Source organism: Pinus tabuliformis, chromosome X (assembly GCF_031772625.1).
Source record: "Pinus tabuliformis cultivar Carrire ecotype Pingquan chromosome X, CPIR1, whole genome shotgun sequence".
Lineage (NCBI taxonomy): Eukaryota > Viridiplantae > Streptophyta > Pinopsida > Pinales > Pinaceae > Pinus > Pinus tabuliformis.
The window spans coordinates 906,801,223-906,817,089 of record NC_142308.1 but is presented as its reverse complement, the minus strand read 5'-3'; the positions used below and the strand labels follow the sequence as shown (position 1 = coordinate 906,817,089).

The following is a 15,867-nucleotide window of genomic DNA, read 5'->3' as shown; positions in this document are numbered from 1 at the left end:
TTGTCTTTACTTTGAGTATTCATAATTCTAGGCACCTTGGTATGATTGTAGATATATTCCGTTATGTACTTAGCCCTCTATACATTTTCATGGACCCAAAAAAGTTTACCAATTCTCTAACTTGAGTTCTATACAATGGGTGACATATGGTATTTATAATATAGTGGGTTGTCTCTCCATCAACAATAGCTGACAAATGACATAGTTGGCTGCATTTCAAATGACCACTCACAACTTGAAGGATGGTAGAGAGCTTCTGTAACGAGTCTGGAAAGATAAATGGTATAAGCCTCGTAAGTTCGTGGAAAAGTTGTTGAAGATCTACCATCATATTTCCTTGAATATCAACATTGTTTCCTTACAAATCTAGCTTCTGATACTTTTTAAGAATGTTTTCATGCATTTTATAGAGCCCCTCATGTTTTGTAACATATCTGTGCTTAGCCTTTTTTGCTTCTGCAATTATCTTCGCTTCAGCCTCCATTGTAGGTTGTATTAGTCAATTGATGCAATTTATTTATAGTGCAAAATAATGAAAAACATAATCGAAAAGGAAGAATTTGGTTTGATTTTAATCAAGCATGGTAGTCTTGCAGAGCGAGATATTCATTTCTAGTGGATTGGTTAGTCCCACGATGTCTTTGAACTTCCATTCTAGTTTAGAGTCAATTCAGGATAGGGCCTCTAACGATTCTTTTACCAAATATTGACTTGGGCAAGTTCCCAAGCTCCCCTCATCCCATGCATCACCTACCAACACCATTGTCACAACCTCACCATGATCCAACTCAAAGCACATATTTTGGAGCCTTTTGTATTATAATTTCAGTTAACAATGGTTGTCTATTGACATTGTATTTGTAGGACCGCCTATCATGACAACATTTGGCACACCAAAACATGGCATTTTGTAAGTGGTATTTGAAAAGGTGGTATTTATTTATGATAGTGTGTTACAAAGGTTGATTTGTTGCTTTTTTTGTTTTATAAGTCTACGTGACAAAGGTAAGACAATACTTTTATAGATACCTTCTATACTTTTTCTTGGACCCAATTTTATTTTCCAATTCTCTAACTTGAGGTATGTAAAATGGGTAACATATGTTATCCATAATATAGGGGTGTCTCTCCATAAAAAACAACTGATAGATGACATAGTTGGCTGCATTTTCAGTGACTACTAACAACTTGAATGACATGTTTTATCCCCACCTATATGTTGACTGAATCAATCAAATCACCAAAAATTTGAACATTCTTGACCTGGATAGAGCCATTTACATATTTTGTGAACATGGTACTTTCGAGGTAAGGCTAGAAAACTGAGTATGGTGAGATTTAGTTCTTCTCTCTCTACCCCTCTAACTCAGTGCATTCATGTTTTCTCCTTGAATTCTGAATTCTTTGCAAGACCTCTTTCACGATTTCAAGTACTTAAATCGACATATCAGTGTTTAACATGTGCCTAGGGGGTTTGAAGCCCATGCTAGAAATGGAAATATCATTATCATTGCCACATAAAATGATGTTGTATGGTAACTACTTCTTGTAGGTTGTTCTCTTGTTCAATTTGTCCATTCTTTTAAAAACCATATTGTGCATTGATTGTGGACTTTTATTTTCATTATCAAGTGTCTTAGGTTTTCTTCATCTAATTATATTGTTACCTTACACATTCACACATTAATCCTGTTAATTCCAAAGTTTTGTGTGAAATATGTTTTTCTCTTGGTACCTCGTACTTTGCCCTTGACTATATATGGTGCACTTGTTTTTGGGCTTTGAAATTATGTTTGCAAAGCTACACAAGGTTGACTATCGATGGCATTGTAAAAAATGTCAAAGCACACAGAGAATGCAGAGTGTGGAGATTGAAGTAGTTGAGAATTGATTCTCATTTGGGGATAACAAGAGATCACCTTAAGAAGTTGAATTACTTTTTGGATGCTGGTTTACAGCAGAAGTCTCATTCAATGAAACGAATGGTTTATCCTAATGGTTTTTATTATTAACTTTCATAGGATGATGAAATTACAATTGATATTGAAGCTTTCTCTAAATATGGGAATGCAAGGCTTGTTTATGACTACATCAATGAAAGTTTCCAAAAGAAAAAAAAGTAGGTTAGAGAGTGTCGGGCTTGGACATTTTGTATTGCACATTATGACCAATGTGGAAGGTGTATTGATGGTAGTGAATATGAAGAAAAATTACTAAATGCATGATTATCAACAACCAGGAATCTAAATATATTACATGTGGTAAATACACATTATCACAATTTTAGCTTTACTTTAGGCTTCACTGATTTTGGGCTATTACTTGTAATTTGGGCCCAAAATTGATTGTTTTGACCCTATCTCAGGGAGGTGTCGAAGAAAAAGAAAAAAAACATTATCTTTGTGTGTTTTGAGGTGTACATATTAGTTTTCCATACTTTGAGTATCAAAGTTCTATTGAGAACAACAAATATGAAGAAAAGTTATCACAATTTTCATGATAAGAAGTGAACAACAGTTTTTCCTTCTCGAGATATTTGAGAATGTTCGTTGATAATTTAGACTCTATGATATTACAAAAAAAAATTGAGGCCCGGTTGATGACAAGGCTACTAAATAGTAAAGCTACACATGGCTTGGCTACATATAGTAGTAGACAATAGTTGTAAGTTATATACATTTATTGATCTGAAACAAAAAGGTTGTACAGTAAAATAATCTCATGGGTCAAAAGAGAGAAATAGTGTCTACATTCAAATATTGTGGTGTGTTTGTTGGGTTGTGACATGTCGGGTGGAAAATATCATAGAACTTCCCCACTTATCATAGTCTTGGAGTGGGGGCCATCGTAAAGTCATGACTAAACACAATGAGAAAGGTGGCTTACTTATGAAAATGTAGTGTTGCTTATGGTAATTTGAGGACCAAGATCATATTTTTTTAACAAAATACGTCCATCCATTTAAATAAGAAATGTGAAAGCCTAAATTATTTCTAATTTTCAGCTACTATTGTGGTCAATCGAAACCCAAAGGAAACAGGAGATCATAGTGTGCTTGTCCCACACATTAATATGCAATTGATCAACACTCTTGAACCATATTCTTGGAAGCTTCCCTATAACATCTGTCACAACCTGACATAATTTAGTAGAAAATGCATTCACTCTTTTAAATAAGAGATGGGAAAGCCTAAATTACTCCCTTGGATTTTCAGCGACTGTTGTGGTCAATCGAAAACCCAAGGTAAACAGGGGATCATAGTGCTTGTCCCTGACATTCAGATCAATCCAAAATCCAAGGTAAACTAAGGATATAGTGCTTGTCCCCAATTTTCCCCTATATTCATACCAATTTGAAACCTAGGGGAAGAATCAGATCATAGTGCTTGTGTCCTACATTCATAAGCAGCTAATAAACACTTTTGAACCATGTTCTTGGCAGTTTCCATTGAAAATGATAATCTCCAAATATAACATCTGTCACACCTGTGCCATCGGTTTTAGGAAGCCATGGGAGAATAAAAGCATCCACCAATGGAAGATAAGGTTCAATAACGAATGGGCTTTCAGATATCAAGCTTACAAGGCATTTCATGGAGCCACAGACATTCTTAATTTTGTTGCCTCCGCCTAGGGGAATAGTCGAATTAAGATTGTCCCAAAACATTTTTGCATAAGCTACCTCACCAACAACAAAAATGGAATATGAAGATCCTTGTACTTAGACATAGTTAGCATCTGAATTTTTGTCATAAATCACATCAGTAGAGGGGATAACAGTTGATTTTATTTCTTCAAAAATTATAGTTCCTATGGTTAAGTTTCCACTTAATTGTTTCCATGTCATTGTCCATCCACCACATTGATAACCCATATTATTAGGATGGGTCGCTACAACAAGAACCTTGGAAGAATTCTTGTCCAAAGGGAGCAAAGGCTTATTGGCTGACTACCCATTTTTTAATAAGACCAAACATTTCTTAACAACTTCCCTTTCCAACTGCCTATGATCCTTGCTGCCAAGTTGGTTGGCTAGGCTTGGATTGGTTAGGGGATGTTCAAATAGCCCCATGGTGAATTCTGCTCTCAATATTATTTTAACCGCATCATTTGTTCTAGTTATGGGGATCAAACCGTTCTTGAATTGTGAAGACACATTGTCAATAATGTCTTTGAAATTGTAGAGAACCATCACCGTGGCAATCCCTACTCTCACACCCTCAAAATTATCAAATAGTAATTAGTAGAAGGTGGGCTAGTCATTTTGTCAATACCTTGCAAATTTGAAATAACAAAACCCTTGAAGCAAAGTTTCTTCTTAACAACATGATAAACGAGAAAAAAATTTGTGTGCATCTTCCGACCATTCTGACTAGAAAAGGAAACCATAACGGTGGATACTCCTTTGGAAATGGTATGAAAATAGGAAGCCATGTGGATGTGCACCTACCCTTTATAGATGATTACAATATTATTCTCCTCTATACCATTAGTTGTTCTGCCATCACACACAAAATGCTTAGCATAGGCTGCAAAATTTGACTTTTCAGCTATTAAAGGCAAACCATTCATGGAATTGGTTGGAGGCTTCCCCTATTGGCTAAAGATTATCTTTGTCATCACCTTGACAATTTTTGGGTCCTCGCTGTATATTTCATCGAAACACCCTAATTGAGGATCTATGGAAATAGCAATACATGGGGAAAATATGTATTAAATGGAAGTAGCTTAAACCTCCAGACCTGTAGTAGCTCCTATTCTTATAGCCAAATCAGGGTCCCTAGTGGCTACAAACCCTACATTATGAGGGAAGATAGTATCACAGTATACATTACTGTGGCGATGCACAACATCAATGAGGCATATCATAGGGATCTGAAGGAGAGTCAACATGGAACCATTCTAAATCTCATCCACCATGTTCATCCATGTGGATGGAGATGCCTTGGGTGCAAGAGTGCTACCTCCTCCACTCAATACACTCCCAATGTAGTAATTTTTCATAACGTCTGCAGTGGAAACTATTCTTTCAATATATGTCACTTGTCTACTCTTCTCTTCCAAAGTCGTCTGACCCAGCAAGTCCTCCACACGAGGAGTGATGGGATGAGATGGGTCCTTATACTTAGGATATTGAATGGCTTTTTCACATCTGTATGAAACCGTGACACACAACAACAAATACAACCTTGATCCATTCTAATCTCCACAAAGAAGATCTCTATACACCAACCTTCTTGGATGAACAAAGGCAAAGTGGGGATAACTATAGTAAAAAGGAACAAAACTACAACCTGAGTAACCATTATGCCTATGAAATCCACTAACTGAGATGAAACGAAGACCAAGATCATATTACACTGATGCAACATGATGATTGGCTCTAGTTTTCTAGTCAACTAGAATAAATAATGATGTACATTATTAGGCCATTCACCCACAAAAATCAAGTTTACTCTATTCCAAAAAAAAATCATTTGTATTTATATTGTAAAAATGTAAATTATTTTGTACATATTTGGTGAGTCGCCAACTTGAGTAATTGGAAAAAAAAAATTTGACCATAATGTTTTCTGCGAGTCAGCTAGAATCCCATATCCAAATATCTAATTTTTTCTCTTAGCTACCATGATGTTATATTGGTTTCTAGTATGTCTTTCATTTTATAATAGTTGGATGCCACGTTAAGGGAAATGGAATTTATAGTGAAAATTCTTGTAAAGTGTGAAGTTGCTTGGTATCCAGATAATAGTTTATGTTGTTGGATACTGAGATGCTATGTTGGTTACTTTCTTGTCTTTTTAAGATTTTTGTTAGGGGTAGTGGGAAGACAAGATTGCTCAAAAAGTGAGTGTCATAAGTGGCACAAATTGTTTCTCTCAAAGTAAACAAAGAAACTTATTGGTGAAAATTTTAATATTGTAGTCTGTTTTGAGGGGTTATTGGAAAGTTTGAAAGAATTTAATAGTTAAGTCCCTTGGGAGTAATATGGATAAGGATGTTATTATTTCCTGACTAGCATGAATTGTTTGGAGGTGGAACTTGAGTATTTTGACAAATAGACTGCTTGTTTCATGGAAATATATCAGGATGTTAAGAAAAGAAAGGTTTGAACGAGGATAAATTGACATTCAGAAAAATAGTTGATTGTAGTGTTTAAATATTATTAGAATGCCATTAAAAGAAAAAACATGCTACTCTTGTCAATGTAGTGATTGTTTATGACAATCATGAACTTGTAAAACTGAATGGACCATTTGCAAAAGATCGAGCTAACCCACTCTACATGGGATCTATTTTTTGCATGTTGGAAATCATAAGCTATTTGTAATATGGGAAATATGGTGACTTATTTGGAGGCTATGATGGTTTCTAGATATTATTCAGCTTTAGCAAGATAGTTATAATAAAGTAATGATTGATGGCAAGAGTGTCCCGTAAAATGTGGGATAACTCTAGGAATATTTTCTTGCAAGGGGATATTTTATTTCATAATAATCTCATGAGCACAATAGGTCATTATAGCTCTTTCTAAAGTAATTATGGAAAAACAAGGACTATGTTGGGAAGTGTGGACAAGTCCATGGTACATTTAGTAACATTCTCTTACTCTCATTTCACTTCTAATATGAACCTAAAATATGATCCCTCAGTTGAAAATGTTTGCAAGTACCTATGTGACTCAACGAAAATTGAACAAGTATTCATGGAACATCCTTTAAGTGATGGTATTTTAAATCCTATTGCAAGGTCCCAACATCATTAAAAAATTTTGAGATCAGTGGTGTCTGAAAATTACAGATGTACTAAACTAAGCTGTAGACTTTAGTCCAAACTTGCCAATATTGGTACCTTTCTTTGGTATGTGGTGTAATTGGCAATAGAAAATGTTCATGAATGGAAGGTAAAGAAGCGAGGAGCGTGTACTGATCCTCCTTTTTATATTTTTTGTTTGATCCTACAAGATGTTTTATCAGTTGAAAATGTTTGCAAGTACCTGTGCGGTATAGTGAAAAATGAACAATCACACATGGAGTATCCTTCAAGTCAATTTCTCATTGATGATGCTGTTGTAAAGTTTATGCAAGTTAAGATGTAGTTATCAGTTGAAAAGTTCTGAAGAGTGGTACCTATATTTGGTATGTGTTGTATTTGGTATTTTCAACTTTCAAGTATTTTATATTTCTGAATATAGATTGCATCTAGCTTGGCACAGGATGGAATGGGAATAGTTGTTTTCAGCCATTTTAGTTGTATGGTTTTCATGAAACAAAATTTTGTCTTAAGAAATGTTTTGAAATTGGGATATTAAATGGAGGTGTTTTCAGATGATTTAATCCCCTAGGTCCCTTAAAATAAAATTTTATAGAATTGAAACTTTAAGTTTTTTTGAAACTTCATTTGGAAAAGAAACATTGATAACCTTACAAAATAGATTTTGGTCCTTTCTCTCATTTTCTCTTTCTGTCTTTCATCTTTCTCAATCACAAATAAAAACACTGCTTATCAATTTTCCTATTTCGAATCTGAATAACAAAGGGAATGCATTTCTTTGAAATTTATGTTGTATGGTTGGTTACATGTACTTTATGCTGATATTTTATTCTTTGGTACTTGTTCAATTTATTTTGTTTCAGCCATATAGTGTATTGATTGCTGATTTTTCTTTCTATTTATTTCATTTATTAGGGTTCATTTTTGTGCTTTATTCAGTAGTGCCATCTTATTCTTACTCTAGGAAATCTCTATGATTCAGTAGTTTGTGGGCAATTTTTAGTTTTTCTAAAATATAACTTTTTGGTATCATGGTTCCTTGATTGTATATAGTGCACTTTCTTTATTAGATTTGCAGTTATATCTCCAAGGCTACACAAGTTTAACTGCAAAAGGCATTGTAGAAAAATGTCATAACATAGATCACAACACACCCAAACTAGAGAAGTTGAAATACCTTTTCGATGGTGGTTTACAATAGAAGACTCAGTTACCAAAATCAAGGTTTTATGCTAGTGGTTGACATTAGTTGGTTTCACATAATGATGAGTGTACAATCAATATTGTTTCTTGTGCCAAATGTAGGAATGCAAGGCTTCTTTATGATAATACTATGGAAAGTTGACAAAATAGAAAGATCATACAATCAAAGAGTTGTTGGTGTTGTCCATATTTCTATTACTCTTGATGAGTGTGGAGTGTGTATTAATGGCGGCAAATGTGAACAACAATTTCCCTAAAATGTTTCCATTGATTGCTGAGTTGTTTCTAGAATTTCAACTACCAAGAATAAGAAGAGTTTGGCTATGGTAAATACACATTATTGAAATTTCAGATTTACTTTTGGCTATGTTGATTGTGGGCTCCTATTTGCAAGTAATTTGGCCCAAAATTTATTGTTTCTCCCATTTTACAGGAATAAGTTGATTAATTAATGAAATCCTTAGCTTTTGTTGTGTATGCATGTCTCCTTATTATGATAATCAATGTGATATTGATTACATGCACAAAAAATATGGAGATATGTTCTTTCAGTTTACATGAGTAGTATCTATCAAAAAAAAATCCTGTGAGAGTTTTGGGGGAATGTTTGTTGTGAATCGTGAGTTAGGTCCTTGTGATATGTATCATAAACAATTAATGATTTTAGCCCTTATATTCATGAGAATTTTACTGAACAATAAAGCTGCATCTGACCTGTCTATATAATAGAGTTGTCAGTGATTGCTAATTGAGTACATTTATTAAAGTCACTCATTAAAACATGTGCAAGAAGATACAAGCATTATGGACCTAGATAAACAATGACTACAAGTGGTAGATAGCTTGGTCTATCATGTTTTAAGGGAACATTATCAGAGAGATGGCTTACTTATCAAGGTAATGGGCTATAACTTATGGTAATTCCATGGTTAATATTAAATTACATGTGCATAAAATGATGACTACCTTCTGTTTTTTGTTAACTAGAGAAAATAATGTTGTCTTTGATCATGTTATTCAGCCCCAAAAATTAAACATATTTTATTTCAAAATGTCCCCAATTTGAATTATTACTGTAATTCTTTTTTATGTATTTGTGTGTTCTCAAATTGAGAAATTGGAAAAAAATGTGACCATATAATTTTGATTGTTCAAGCTAGCTAAAATTTGAGTCTTGTTTTTTCTCTTCGCTTCTGTGACACTATAATGGCTTCTCTTCTTTTGATAGTTTGGTGCCAACGTAAGGGAAAATAGGATCTGCAATGAGAACATTTATAAGGGTTGGCTCAAAAATTGGTGGAAAGTTATTTCTGAGGTGGAAGCAACAAAAGAAAATGTTGCCATTGGTCAATGTTAAAGAAAGCATTTCAATTTTTTTCATCATCTAATTTTAAGAATTTTTTCCACACTTCCAAGAATTTCATGTTCTTATGTTGTAATAAAAATTTATAACTAAGTTTTCCTTTCCATTGAAATTATTTTTTATTCGACACTACTGGTGCATTTATAAGTTCTTGCTAGTTGTCAGGATATGATATACCTATCATTATAAAGTGAAGAATGTTCAAGAAAGCCTATAATTTTTTGGAAAAGTTTACTAAATTTAAACTTTAAATCAAAAATCCTATAAACAATTTGCTAGTGCCAAAAATATTGAATGCCAACAGTCAATATGCTTCTGCAGACTGAAATAGCCTAAATTCTAACTCATTCAACACCCTCAAGTGCTTAAACAAAGTGAGATTGTTTGTATCATCCCAACCCCAATCTTGAGAAGGGAACATGTTACAAGCAAGATTTGGAAGTTGGTGGGGAGGATAACAATGTTCCTCTTAACCACCCAAGCTAGCTAGGCTCAATTGACATCTCGGTTATTATTACACATATTTTACCCTAGTTAATTATCTTCATATATGGTCATTTGTATACATATTATATTGAATCATGAATTTTTATGTTCAACATTGGAGGGTCATTATCATGGGTTCATTTTGTCTAATGTTTTGGGATTTTCTGAGATAAAATTGAGTAAAGACAGTACCACTTATGGAAAAGTCTTTGATGCTTTATTACAAGCATCTCTTGAGAATTTTATTTCAGAAATATTGCAGTTATTCAAATTGTAATTAATAGAATTCATTTCAATACTCAAATTAATGTTCCCAATATATATGTTCTCCAAGAAGAAGAATATTAACAAGGATGCAATGAGAATAGTCCTATTTTGGTCACATTGGGAGCTTTAAATTACCAACATTACACGCCCAAAACCCTCCTGATAGGATGCATTGAGGCAAGTCTAGGTAATATATTTCTATTAATAAATTCAAAATAGTAGTTATGTTTTTTTTATTGTTGAATACGTAATTCCCACAAAATCCTAATATAGAAAGCCTTTTTAAGTCTTTAACTTGTTATAAACAACTCTTGCAGGGTTGTCAATGAGTTTTGTTATTTCATGCTCATGGAGAAATTCAAGCAATGATAAATATGATGAATAGCCATCATTACAACATTCTTTATCACTGAATAACTCATCCGCATGAAAATCCCTATATAGCAAGCCTTTTGAAGTTGATAACTTGTTATTACTGTCACTTGGTCCCTTGTAGGGTTGTCAATGAGTTTTGATATTTCATGCTTGTGTAACTATTCGAGAAATGATAAATATCATGAATAGTCATTATTACAACATTTTTGTCTCCAATTTGCATTTTCTTTATCTATTGATGAGGCACCTCCAAATTAGATTTTCTATAGAGCATGTATTGCAAATGATCTCATATGATGATTTCAACTATTATGGCATGAACCACAACTTGTAGATATTCTTGCAGAATTTGGTATGGAATTCATTTACACTCATGTGGCCCAGGGACATGTCAAAGTGATTAACACTAAAATTCCCCTCATGTGAGATTACATATAACTGCATCAGCATTGTCTTGTGGCCTGCTTGTACCAGATTGTCTTCATCTAACCTATTTGTACAAGATTGTTTTCATCTTGGGCTCGTAGTTGATTTCATAGATGGTATAATGTGTTCTTGATAATATTCTTAGTGTTATTCATGTTTTATGCTCTACAAAACCTATAGGAATAGGGATTATATTGAATTAATATTAAGTCAAATTGTCATTTTATATGGTTTTGTTGTAGCGGCTACAACCTCCCTCCAAAATCTTAGCCTGCATCCAATTTCAGAGCCTCCTTTGAGAGTTTTACTTGATGACTGCATGCACTCGAGTTCACTCAATGAGCTCGTGTGAGTGCTCGCACCCACCTTGCTTAATTATTCCATCGATAGCTTTTGTATGTTGATGTCAATGTCATGATTGTAACCATGTTCTAGTCATACTCAAGATCTTTGCTTCATGTTTACATGTTGTGCTCAATATGTAAGCAACCATCGCACTCACACATGGGGTCACATACACTTTCGCGCAAGTGTCATCATGGTCAACCAAAGATCAATCACACATGTCTCTCTTGTCTCTCACACCATCAGTTAGTCATGTTGAGCATGCGTGTCTGGATGGTTTGCGTCATCTTGTCGTCAAGTCATGTAAGTGTGTGTTTGCAAGCTCGTGTATGCATATTTCACTCGTTCACACACTTAGTCACTTTGTTGAAGTTCTAACAATGAGATTCCCATTTGACAGCCAGACCATCATCCCACCATCGACTAGATCGACAGCCACCCAAAACAACATAGAAGCACCATGCGAGCCATTTCAAGTTGTGCTGCCTACAAGCATATTAATCAACCTTCATGTTGGTCAAACGGAAAGTTTCACCCGTTAGCACCCCTAGGACTGACTCCCCTAAAAAATTGCATAAAAACTGTAGACCTTACCCACTCCTCTCACTAAGAAACCTACATAGATAGGCCAGAAAGACATCGAGTGCCCGTCCATGTCTCCCTCAGAAAAATGCGCATTTTTTCTAGTCAGCCCTCGAGTTAGTTGACCAACTGCTCACCTGGAAAAATATGCAGTTTTCATGAGCAAGCACTTTGCTGCCCAGCAGTCCACTTAGCTTAGAAGCGGTGCAGAGGTGATCAGCGGGATAGCCTCCCAGCATCAACGTGATTTTCCCCGCTAGCTGCTACCAACAGCTGACTGCCCATTCCCTCTAGGAATTTCAAAATTTTTTCTACCAAGCTCCAACAGCTGACTACCATTTCCCTCCAGGAATTGCACATTTTTTTATACTAGTGACCAAGTAACTGATTTCCAATTCCCCTCAGGAATTGTGCAGTTTTTGCTATTAGTGATTGAGTAGCTCAAATGCTAGTTCCCCTAAGGAATTTCACAATTCTGGCTACCTAGCTGCTGCTACCCACTCATTCCACAAACCACATATATTACTCTTGCCCAGCCTTCCCGTAGCCTAGACTGTTCCAAAAAAAGCCATCCAATTTCTCCTCTAGCTGAGCCAGAAACCGTAGATAGACACTGTCGATTCAGATCACCCATATTCATCACCTAGTGAGTCCTACACAATTTTCATCAATAGTTCTCGAAGCTTCCATCCTAGCTCACAACCTTGTCTCCTCTTCGAGTCACCTGCATCTAAAACAATCATGCATCATGCTAGACTAGGAGGTTTATCGATTTTATGTCATCTCGTAATGAGTGACAACAGATACGGGTACACAAACAAACATGGCACCACGACGGATGGGATGAACAAAGGGAGCACATTCAGAAGGACATGTTCACAAAATGATGAATAAATGATGCATGAAAAGAGGTGTGCTCACAAACAGATGATCACGCAAAGATATGTTTTTAGATGGATGAATGAGAAAAAATGAAAGATGTGCTCATGGACTTACAGACATACAACCAAGTAACTTTTGAGAACAGATGAACCTGTCAAGCTTACAAACATACGCAAAAGGAGTATTGTGTGAATGTAAAAATAAGCGAACCAAAGGCCATTGAAGACTATTGACACTTTTCCATATGGAGGTAAAGTTGTGACACACCATGAGGACATCGATCATCCAACGTCACTACAACTCGACATGCACACTAGTAGCAGCATGAATCTACCACCACTATCCTGTCGAGTCTTGTCATGAGTCATGTCGTCCACATCTCTACCGTGAGCCTTATTTTCAATCAATGTAATGTAACGTGGAAGTCCAAGAGACCCACTTGTTGTATGAAGAGTCATGTAAAGTGAAAGAGTCATGGAAGTCAAACAGTCATGGGGATAGTCGAACAACCACAAGGGTTAGTTTCACCCTTGGCTTTAAATACTCTCTCATTTGTATATGGAAAAGAATTTTCACCTCATCTCCTCCCACATAGCCTTGAGAGTGTGTAGTATTTTCTTTGAGGAGTAAGTAGTGGCTCCAACGACTCGCACATGGGGTTAGTGATGTATTGCATAGCGATGTGTCTTGGAACTTTCACTTAATTAAGAAGTCTGCTAACAGGCCAACACATTTTCACACATGTATTGTAATTGTTGTAAGACTAATCTTTAACACTTGTAATGCATGTTGCTTTAACATGTGATTAACACTTAAACTAATTCACTTGTCGTAATACATATATGCTAATGAAAATGTGTTGTATATGTTTTTAATGTTGTCTTGCCCATGTAGACTACTCTCTCGAACATCAAACAAATCTTTCACATAAAACTTTATATAACAACCATTGCGCTTGCGCGGAATAATCTATTGGGTGTTATACATGTTATCTTCCCTTTTGTTTTGTGACTACAACATCTATGTGGATTGTTCCATCAGAAGTTGTGTGTGTCATGTTGTGTTGTGTGTTCCTAGCAGAGTTGTGACTTCTCTCAACCAACTTGGGACTCACTCCCACCCTATCTCTCTATGGTGAAAAAACCATTGACATAAGTCATACTTACAATCACCAGGCATATGAACCTCACTTCTCGAAAGACAAAACATATCGATCTCTTGTGATGACAACAAATAGTTGAGGAAAATATTTAAGATAATGGCAACCGAGCCATCATACCGGATGGAACTCACACACCAAATGGTGTGAGGTCTAGTTGGGACTTCATACCGGGGTGATCCAATGGATGTTGGCGGGTTCAACACCGTCAACATTTCTGGTGCTAGAAGGAGGGCCAAAAGACAAGCTAAGCCCGTACATCTTGATTGAATCTCTTACCTAATGAATAATACATAATTCATGCTCTTGGCATGTTTCTCTCATTTCACTCTTAATAAGTTATCAATCCACGATGAGCTTCTCGATCACTTGTCCTTGCTAAAGTTTGATGGTGAGGACAAAACGTGAATCTCATGAAATCGATAGTGATCAGCTTGTTTGCATACTCTACTTCCCCACCCTTGAAGGTATTGCTAATTGGTGGTGTCATACCCTGCCACGTGCTTCCATCCATTCCCTTCTCGCATTCCTCAAGGAGCTCCATCAAGCCTTCGATGAGTCTACCCACGAAGATGTCTTTGAAAGAATCTCTTATTTAAGAATGAAGCGTGGTGAATTAGTTGAGGACTTTGCTACCCGCTTCATTCACCTATGTCATGGAATTCCTGAACGGTTTCTGGACCTGGACTTCATGGGCCAAGAGCTGAAACACTTGGTTCATGTCTCCCAAAATGGTGAACCTCCTCATTTTCCTTCTTACTAGACTCTTGCAGATCACAAGACAACTCATGTCTTGAAGAGAGTTCCCCCTCACAACAACCGCAAATCTAAGATATCTACACAGCGGGTAACTCCTCACAGTGGTTACAAAGCTGAGAAAATATGTGCAACATGCTCCCAACCCATCTGCTTCGCTGTCTTCCACCCCAACAGAAGACTTCTAGAATGGTTGAGAAAGCCTATGGCAAAAACTAATCCCTCCATTCTACAAGAGGACATCACCATTCATAAGTCAAGTATTAAGTCTAATCTACATCTTTGCCATCCTTCATCATCTACAAGCCATGACTCCTCACACCATGACTCGCTTGAGCAATCTGCTTCACAAGCTAGGTACGCAAACTCTCTTCATTCTCGAGCTTCTGGCTCAAGTTGGAGTCGTGTACAAGGCAATCTCATGATACAAAGCAAAGATCAAGACAGTGAATACCTAATCAATTCCTCTCAAAACATTGAACCTGCATTCTTGATCGATTCTCGATCTGCGAATCTTGGTGAAAAATCAAGCACAATCAATTCTTTCGGTCAACCTCAAGCCTTGGGCTGTCATCAGTCCCACGCTTTCATATGTCGTGATGAAGACCCAAGCACATCATATGATCTACTGTCATCTCATGTACACTCTAACTCAGATCTGGAATGTGCACTATTCAAAGCAGACATCCATATCGAAGCTTCCTCTGCACCTCACTTGCCTGTGTGTCCTATGATTCACAGCGCATCAAAATTTGCCAGATATATTCCATGTTCTCTTGCTTCTTCATCCAATTAGTTATCTCCTCAATTGACACAAGGAAATGAGGTTTTCAATGATGAAAATTGTCTCAACACACATGACTCTTCCCACTCGTCATCGTCTTATGTGTTGCATGAAGACAGCTCGTCAAGTTAGCTTGCTGAAAATTTTGATGAAGCTTGTGACAAAGATGGATGTCATCGTGAGAGAAGCTTTGAAATTAGTAACAACAGCCATCCTCAAGCCATGCATGATCTCCTTCACATCCCAAGTGCAATTTTTTAATTCTAGAAAGTTCCGAGACGTGCCATGGAGTTGAGGCACTTCAACGTCCATTGGTGGTTGTGTTGGGACCTTGCAACTCTAATAAGCCCACCAAACAAAATCAGATCTTGTTTCTCATGCACAATCTGTATATCTACATCGTTGTACTTGACGTGGATCCCCATGTAAAGAATATTTACTATTTTGGGTGTGATATTTCAAAAT

The 15,867-nt window shown here is 36.1% G+C and overlaps 1 pseudogene; it reads right to left on the bottom strand.

Annotated features, from left to right (window-relative positions):
• Nucleotides 1-3,195: 3,195 nt before the first annotated feature.
• LOC149142621 (uncharacterized) lies at nt 3,196-15,827 on the bottom strand (annotated as a pseudogene).
• Nucleotides 15,828-15,867: the final 40 nt, after the last annotated feature.